The 8,196-nt window shown below is 48.7% G+C and overlaps 1 long non-coding RNA gene across 1 annotated transcript in view; it reads right to left on the bottom strand.

Annotated features, from left to right (window-relative positions):
- Positions 1-266: 266 nt before the first annotated feature.
- The window catches only part of LOC308610935, a 178,391-nt gene continuing 170,461 nt past the window's right edge, over positions 267-8,196 (bottom strand). The window contains exon 3 of the long non-coding RNA XR_014014712.1: positions 267-381. This is a non-coding gene — a long non-coding RNA (uncharacterized lncRNA). The remainder of the gene's footprint in view (positions 382-8,196) is intronic.

Raw genomic sequence — 8,196 nt, 5'->3', positions numbered from 1 at the left:
GGCGACCTGTGTTCTCCCTGGTGGGGCCAGTGCTCAGGAGACCTTGTAGCCAAGAGATACCATTCTCTCAAATATTTACCTGGCCCTGCCCTCGGAACTGGGTGGCAAGAAACCTCCACTGAGGGAGAACTCTAATGCACCGACACGGGTGATCCCTGAGGCTGCACCCAGGTCAAGGGCACAGGTGTGCTGGTTGACTGGTGGTGTCTGCAGGGGGAGGGCAGAAGCTCTGGGGCCTGAATGCAGAAGGGCCTCACCTGACGTGATGGCGGCGTCCCTCCCTAAGTTCTCGGCCTCGTGCTTCAGGGAGGTGATTTCTAAGTTTCTCTCAGACAGGGTCTGGCACAGCACCTAGTTGTAGCCTTGCTGTAGGGCACTGATCTGTGGAAGGAGGCAACACACAGTCAGAGGGGGCCAGCCAGGCCTGCAGGACACGCCGGTACTTCTCCAACGTTGGGCAAAGAGTCGGGTTGATCTTGGATCAGGGTGTTGGGGAAACCAAGGTTTTCAGTTGTCACTTGTGGAAGGGGCAGGAGGGGGCCTGTTCCTTCAGTGACCACCATGTCATTGGTCCTCGAGACACGGACCTTATCTTTGTGGCCACCCAGGGGCTCCGGTGCTGCTGTCTTCCTATGACCTGTGGGTTTTCAGCCATAAATAGACCAGCTGTTGGTTCCAGATCATCCAGCACTGACTGGATGCACAGCCAAGTTCAAGAGCCGGGAGCAGGTTATGAAATGAATTCCCTCTAATGAGAATAGAGGGTAGTTTTTACCTCACAGAACACTCCAGAGTTTACAAAGCCCGTTCACATATGCTACACTGATACTCGTCATAGCGTTGCTGAAGGCTGACGTTCCCATTAATGTGCCCATTTTGCAAGGGAGCCAGGTTGAGACTCAGAGAGGCGAGGCCCCCTGCTCGGGATCATGTGGCTGGTCAGACGTGGAGTCTGATTCAAACCCAGTCTTTAGTTGCCTGGTTCCTCCTTCCCAGGTGGCTCTAGGAATGAATGTGAGAAGTTGGAGGCTGTAAAGCATGGCATGGACTCGGGAGCCGGACTGTGGCCTTCAAGTCCTGCCTCTGCCAGTTAACGGGCTTTGTGAACACAAGGAGGACACCATATTCTGTTTCCTTTTGTTCCGTCTGTACGCGGGGTGATGGTAGTCCCAACCTGATAGGATTGTTAGAAGTATTTTAATAAGTTAACACGTGTACAAGTGCTCAGATCATGCCTGGCACACGGCACAGGGGGATGAGCTGTGACGGTCCTCTCCTCTGACTACCCACGGGGTGTTTTTTTTGTTTTGTTTTGGGTTTTTTTTGTGTTTTTTTTTTTTGCGGTACGTGGGTCTCTCACAGTTGTGGCCTCTCCCATTGCGGAGCACAGGCTCCGGATGCGCAGGCTCAGCGGCCATGGCTCACGGGCAGAGCCGCTCCGTGGCATGTGGGATCTTCCTGGACCGGGGCACTAACCTGTGTCCCCTGCATCGGCAGGCGGACTCTCAACCACTGCGCCACCAGGGAAGCCCCTATCCATTCATCTCTTGATGACACTTAGGTTGCTTCCATATCTGGGTAATTGTAAATAATGACGCTCTGAACATTGGGGTGCATATATCTTTTCAAATACATGTTTTTGAAAACACGTGTTTTTGTTTTTTTCGGATTTATACCCAGGAGTTGAGTTTCGAGGTCATATGGTAGTTCTATTTTTAGTTTTCTGAGAACCCTCCATACTGTTTTCCACAGTGGCTGTGCCAGTTTACATTCCTACCAACACTGTACCGGGGTTCCATTTTCTCTAAAAATTGGAAATTTTCTTCCTAGGGGTAATTGAGATGGTAGTTCAATAATAACATAAGATCAGGTGAAGTCTAAAGAAATTTTAGAAAACCTGGATAAAGTAAGAAAACATCTGTTCGCTGGCATCTGAATGTTAGAGAGACACCAAGACATGTGGGCCAAGTTCTGGAGAGAAGGGAAACACAGACGCAAGCTTGACATTTGGTGCAGCTTTTCTCCTTGGGGCATTTGCGGATTCAAATCTTACAGCCTAGGAGCTGAAAAGCCAAGGAGTTCAAAAGACTCTAACCACAGAAGCTGCTGGCATCCCTTGACTTGTAGGTGCAGCACTCTAGTCCTGCCTCTGTGGTCACTGCCTCCGCCTCTTCTTTGTATATAATCTCCTCCTGTCTCTCACTTATAAGTACACTTACAGATGGCACTTAGGGCGAGGATAGTCTCAACTCAAAATCCTTATATCCGCAAAACTTTACCTTGTAAGGTAACATTCTCAGGTCCCAGGGATTAGAGCCTGAGATCTTTGGGGCCACCAGTCAGCCCACTGTAAGCCCTAAACGTCTTCTCTCCTGAGGAGGGTCTAGGCTGGGCTGAAACCCCGACAGACATCTACCAGAGGCCAGATTGAGAGCCCTTTTAGAAGGTCATTTCTCAGCTCATTTGGAACCTTGCTATTGCCCTTTTTTTTTTTCTTTTCTTTTCGGTACGTGGGTCTCTCACTGTTGCGGCCTCTACCGCTGCGGAGCACAGGCTCTGGACGCACAGGCTCTGCAGCCATGGCTCACGGGCCCAGCCGCTCGGTGGCATGTGGGATCCTCCCGGACCGGAGCATGAACCCGTGTCCCCTGCACTGGCAGGTGGACTCTCAACCACTGCGCCACCAAGGAAGCCCTGCCCTTTCTTTTTTCTCCTGTTTGTCCTCAACAGGGGGAAGCATTAAGAGTAAATGAGGGGCTTCCCTGGTGGTGCAGTGGTTAAGAATCCGCCTGCCAATTCAGGGGACACTGGCTCGAGCCCTGGTCCAGGAAGATCCTACATGCCGCGGAGTAACTAAGCCCGTGCGCCACAACTACTGAGCCTGCGTCCTTGAGCCTGCGACCCACAACTACTGAAGCCTCCATGCCTAGAGCCTGTGCTCCGCAACAAGAGAAGGCCATGGAATGAGAAGCCCACGCAACGCAACAAAGAGTAGCCCCTGCTCGCCACAACTAGAGAAAGCCCGGGAGCAGCAACAAAGACCCAATGCAGCCATAACTTTAAAAATAATAATAATAATAAAAAATAAATACATTAGCAGATTTTGGGTTTCCTCTCATCGTTAGTGTATTGCTTTCATTCCTAAGACCCTAAAAAATTGGAAACCACTCCACTTACCAGGAACACACTTTGCAACACGGATCCAGGGGAAGCTGTTTTCTTCCGTAGACACTTCATGACCCCAGTTTCCACAACAGCAGGCACTGCTGGCTCTGCCAAGTTGCTGGAGAAGGGCACCTTATCTGCAAAGTCACGAATCCAAATGGGCCCCCATTGGCAAGGGTGGAAGGAAGTTGTTTGGCTTAGCTTCTTGGGGGATCAGAAGATTGGGAGTTCGGCGGGGGGGGAATGCAGGTACCTTGCTGTCCCTTGGTACAACGTCAGGGGAAAGAAAGGTCGCTGGTAGCTTCTCAGAGCTACCAGTTGGGGCTGTGCAGAGCGTCTTAGTAAATGCCATTTTGGTTGCAAATAACAGAAACTCAAACCGGCTGAAGCAAAAAAGGGGACATCTACGGGGAAGAAAAGATGGCTCCTGCCTGTTCAGACTCCTCAGCTTTGCTTGCCCTTTGATTCTCTAACCTTCCGCATTTCCTTTCAGTAAACTCCTTTTCTGTTTAAGTTAGCCACAGGAGATTTCTGTTGGTTGCAACCAGAGAATCTTGAGTGATACAAAACGTCCTAGTGGAACCCAAGGGCAGGCATTGGAATGGGCCTTTCCAAGAAAAGAAACTAGGAACCAGAAAGTCATCAGGAATCAGGGCAACTTTCTGCATCAGTTGGAATGCCTTCAGGTTTTTTTTTTTTTTTTTCCTTCATGGAGCTCATAATCCATTCATTTTTTCAATAAGCAATTATTGAGTATCTATCCTGTGCCAGGCACCCAGCTAGGTCTTAGAGTTCCATACAGGTATAAAATATGCCAAGACCCCTGCCCTCAAGTAGCTCACATTCTAGTGAAGATAAGACATGTGAGCACATAGAGTATATTCACAACACAGAATACGAAGAGCTATGCCATGGACACATATACACCAGCAAACATAAAATAGATAGCTAGTGGGAAGCAGCCGCACAGCACAGGGAGATCAGCTCGGCGCCCCGCGACCACCTAGAGAGGTGGGACAGGGAGGGTGGGTGGGAGGGAGACGCAAGAGGGAAGAGACATGGGAACACATGCACATGCATAACTGATTCACCCTGCCACAAAGCAGAAACCGACACACCATTGTAAAGCAACTACACTCCAACAAAGATGCAAAAAAAACAAAAAAGCAAAAAACAAGAACTATGCCAGAGGGATGAAGCATGACTGTTTTCATAGACCTAGAAAGCCCAGATGCAATTATCCTAGTAGAGAGGGCCTGGGCAGAGAATCGCAGGTTGGTGAACCTGTGTGCACAGAGAACATGGTATGTATGAGAAGCTGCAAGTTTTCAACATCCGTGGAGCAAAAGAGTTCTTGCAAAAGTAGTGGGAGACGTGGCTGAAGAAATTGGTTGAGGATGAAGCATAAAAAACCCACTGAAGTGTGATCTTCTTTTCCTGAGGAGGCATGGGGGAGCCATGGAAGATTTTTAAGCTGTTTGAGGACATGGTCAATTCTCTGGGTTTCAGAAAAGTCCCTCTGGTGTCTGGGATGTGGTGAAAGTTGGGCTGGACCTTTCACCAGCGGGCATGCTCAGTCGCTCAGGAAAGGTTTTCGCTCTGCCTTGGGAAATTTTTCACGCCGCTCTGGCAGCGGAGCTCGCCCCGCCCACGGCTTCTCCTCACTGGATTGGTTGAACTCAGGGAGGCTACCAGGAGGCCCAGTTGTCCTCCCAACTCCACACCCCCGCCCCCGCCCGTTAACGCTCTGCGCGCGCGCTGCCTTCAGCTTTAAATAACAGAAACCTGGATGTGGGTAGATGGTAAAAATTTGGAGCCCCTCCCAAATGAACTCTAGCCATGTGGCTTGCTTTGTCTGATGAGATGTTGGCAAACACATGGCAGGTGGAGACTTGAAAAGTGTGCTTTGGGGCTTTCTCTCTCCTGTTGCTCTTGGAAACCTGTACCCACCACACGTGGCCTGGTCTGGCTTGCTGGGTGATGAGGGACCACACCAGGCAGAATCAGACGTCCCAGCTGAGGCCTTTCTAGACCAGGGTTTCTCATTCTCGGTACTATTGACATATTGGATCAAATAAGTCTTGGTTGTGGGCAGCTGTTCTGTGCACTGCAGGATGTTTAGCAGCATCCCTGGCCTCTACCCCTAGAGGATAGGATCACCCCCACCCCAGTTTAACAACCAAAGTGTGTCCAGACATTGCCAAATGCCCCCTGGGTGGCAAAATCGCCCCCAGTTGAGAACCACTGTCCTAACCCAGCTTGCCTGGCAATGACCAGGCAGGCATGTACACGAAGCCACCCTAAACTAGCCCCAGCCAAACCAACCAGACCAGTACAAGTGGCCAGCTTGACGCCTGGAATCATGAGAACTAATAGTTGCCATTTTAAGTCACTAACTTTTGAGTCGTTGGCTCCACAGCACAAACAGGTACATCTGACTACAGTGGCTGAAACTGAGAGGATTGATTTATTTATACAACAGGATGTACAGAGGTAGGCAGTTGAGGTACAGTGCAGAGCACAGTGATGCCACTAGGCTCCCACCCAGGCTTTTCATGTCATTCCACTCCATTGTCCTTTGAGGTTGGCTTTGGTCTCTTGCTTGTTACCTGGTGATCCCCAACATGGCTGTTCCAGCTCCAAGACCGAGCTCCAGGAGAGGAAAAGGAGACAATGCAAAGGGACAAAGAGAAAAACTTTCTCCTAGCAAAGCCTTGCCTTTAATTCCAGAAGGGAAGCCCTGCCCAGGGCCTTCACCTGCATGTCACTGGCCAGAACTGAACAACACAGCCAGGTCTAGCTGCAAGGGAGGCTGGGAAATGAGGGCATTTCGCGGGCTGCTTATACAGTAGAGGGAGGCAATGACTAAGGGGCTTGTAGTGTCTGCTGCACTGTCTCTCTGGGGGTCGTCTTGGATTCTTCTTCTTTTTTTTTTTTGCCACACAGTGTGGCTTATGCGATCCTAGCTAACTGACCAGGGATTGAGTCCGGGCCCTTGGCAGTGAAAGGGCATGGTGGACTGCCAGGGAATTCCCTGGGTCTTGGTTTCTTGTCTCTACCTGTTGCTTATCTATCCTGGCCATCTCTTTCTAAGACTGGCTTTGTTTCTCCAAACACAGTGGGAGAAATGGCCACCCCAGCTGGGAACTGCATCAAGACTTTCAGCTCCGGGCCATTAATGACCTGTGTGGTAACTCCGTGTCCCACTTCCAAATATCAAGGGCACAGGTGCTGATTGGCCCAGCTTGGGTTAGAAGAGAAACCTGATTGGTCTGGCTTGGGTAGACTATCTACTGATCAGCCAGTCAGGTGTGGCCAAGAGAGCAGCAGTAGGTAGGGTAAACCTGGTTGGGGAATGTGCATTCTCAGAGAAAGGGGTGTGTGGCTGAGGAGACACCTAAAGAACCATCTAGTTCAAGGAGTGAAGAAAGGACATTGCCATTGTGGGTTGCAATGTTGATACGGTAAAGATTAACACGTCCTTTGAAAGACCTCAAATACAGTGGAGTCACATAGGCATTACATTTAACTTATGCAAATTCAAATATTTGTATTCAACCAAAGTAGTTTTTTTCCCACACAATTTGGCTTCCAAACATGAGCCAGCTACTTAACTACTGCCTGACCAAGTGATCTTTTCTGGTGCTGGAGATTGCTGTTTTGGATTTGTGGGATATGGTACAGTATAATTAACATGTTCTTTATGGAAAACTGCTGGGATTTTCAAGATTATTTTTAAGGTCAGGTGATGCTCACCCTTCTCACTGTATAAGAAGTACCTTTAGTGGAAGATCGTGCAAATCATTTTTCCCATTTCCTTCTAGTTTTAATCAGTATAAAGAATGCATTTGGTTTTAAAATATCAAAATACTTTTATTGTGCCTTTTTAAAAATAAAAAATAAATGATATTCATGGCTTCTGTCTCTTCCTCCTGTTTTATTTGGTGGTCTCTGGCCGTACAAGAAAGGCAGGGAGAGAACAGATGGCTGGAGAGAAGGCAAAAATGAGGGTCTCTTCAAACACCACGGGAAAGGGGTGTGTCCACCTGGGCAGTGTGTGTTCTTTGATGACTGGGTACTTGGTCTGTCCTGATGGCCTGGGACTTGACCTACTGGGCTGTCTTGTTGCGGCAGAATGGGCAGCGTGAGATGGAGTTAGAAACCTGGGTTCCAGACCCAGTTCTTGAATTTACTAGCTGTGTGACTTTAGACGGGCCATTTAACCTCTCTGGGCCTCAGCTTCCTCATTTGTAAAATGGGGAACATAATGCTATTTACCTCCCAGGGCTTGAGAGAGGATTAGACGAGAAGTGTTTTGAACACCGCAGAGCGCCATATAAACATGACTCACTGTTATGGAAGCGATAAAACTGGTTGCTGTTCACATTTATTATAATCAATTCAGATATAAATGCACTATACCATGGCCCCAACAGCCCTGAGGTTACCATTCTGTCCTGTGGCCCCAGTACACGCCCTGGGTTTTCTCAACTGCGGGCTTCTCAGAGCTCCTTGGAGGTGTGACATTTGGGTTTGTCACTACCCAAACACATAATTGCATCTACCAGGCCTAGGAGTCTGAATTTCAAACTTATTCTTCATATGCCTGCGTATGTTTACATTCATAATATCTGTGAAAAGAACCCCTCTCCTCACACACTCCAAAACACAGTATTGTGCAAAATACCAGTCTAGGAAGCAACACACTAGGGTAGCAACCTTTAATGTCCTAAAAAAGCATCTTAGTAGTTTGACGCAGAAGAGTTACACTGACTCACGGAGGATCACGCGAGGCCCAGCAGGACGACGTTTCTAGTTCCTTCCACCAGGTTTAGAAAACAGAAGGCTCTGGCTGGATTTGCTGGACATTTCTCTCTTCAGCATCTCCCTTCCTTGGTCCATCTTTGGGGTGCCTTTTCTGGCTCCAACCTACAACAAGCAAGAGCAACAAATGCCCAAACTCTATAATTGTAGGGAGATCCCCAAATATTTCTCAAATGGCATTTTTTTTTACTCAAAAAAAAATCTTTG

The sequence above is a fragment of the Mesoplodon bidens genome (genome assembly GCF_964165515.1).
Source record: "Mesoplodon bidens genome assembly, contig: HAP1_SCAFFOLD_96, whole genome shotgun sequence".
NCBI lineage: Eukaryota > Metazoa > Chordata > Mammalia > Artiodactyla > Ziphiidae > Mesoplodon > Mesoplodon bidens.
Note: the sequence above shows the minus strand (reverse complement) of the source record. Positions and strands in the feature narration are given on the sequence as shown.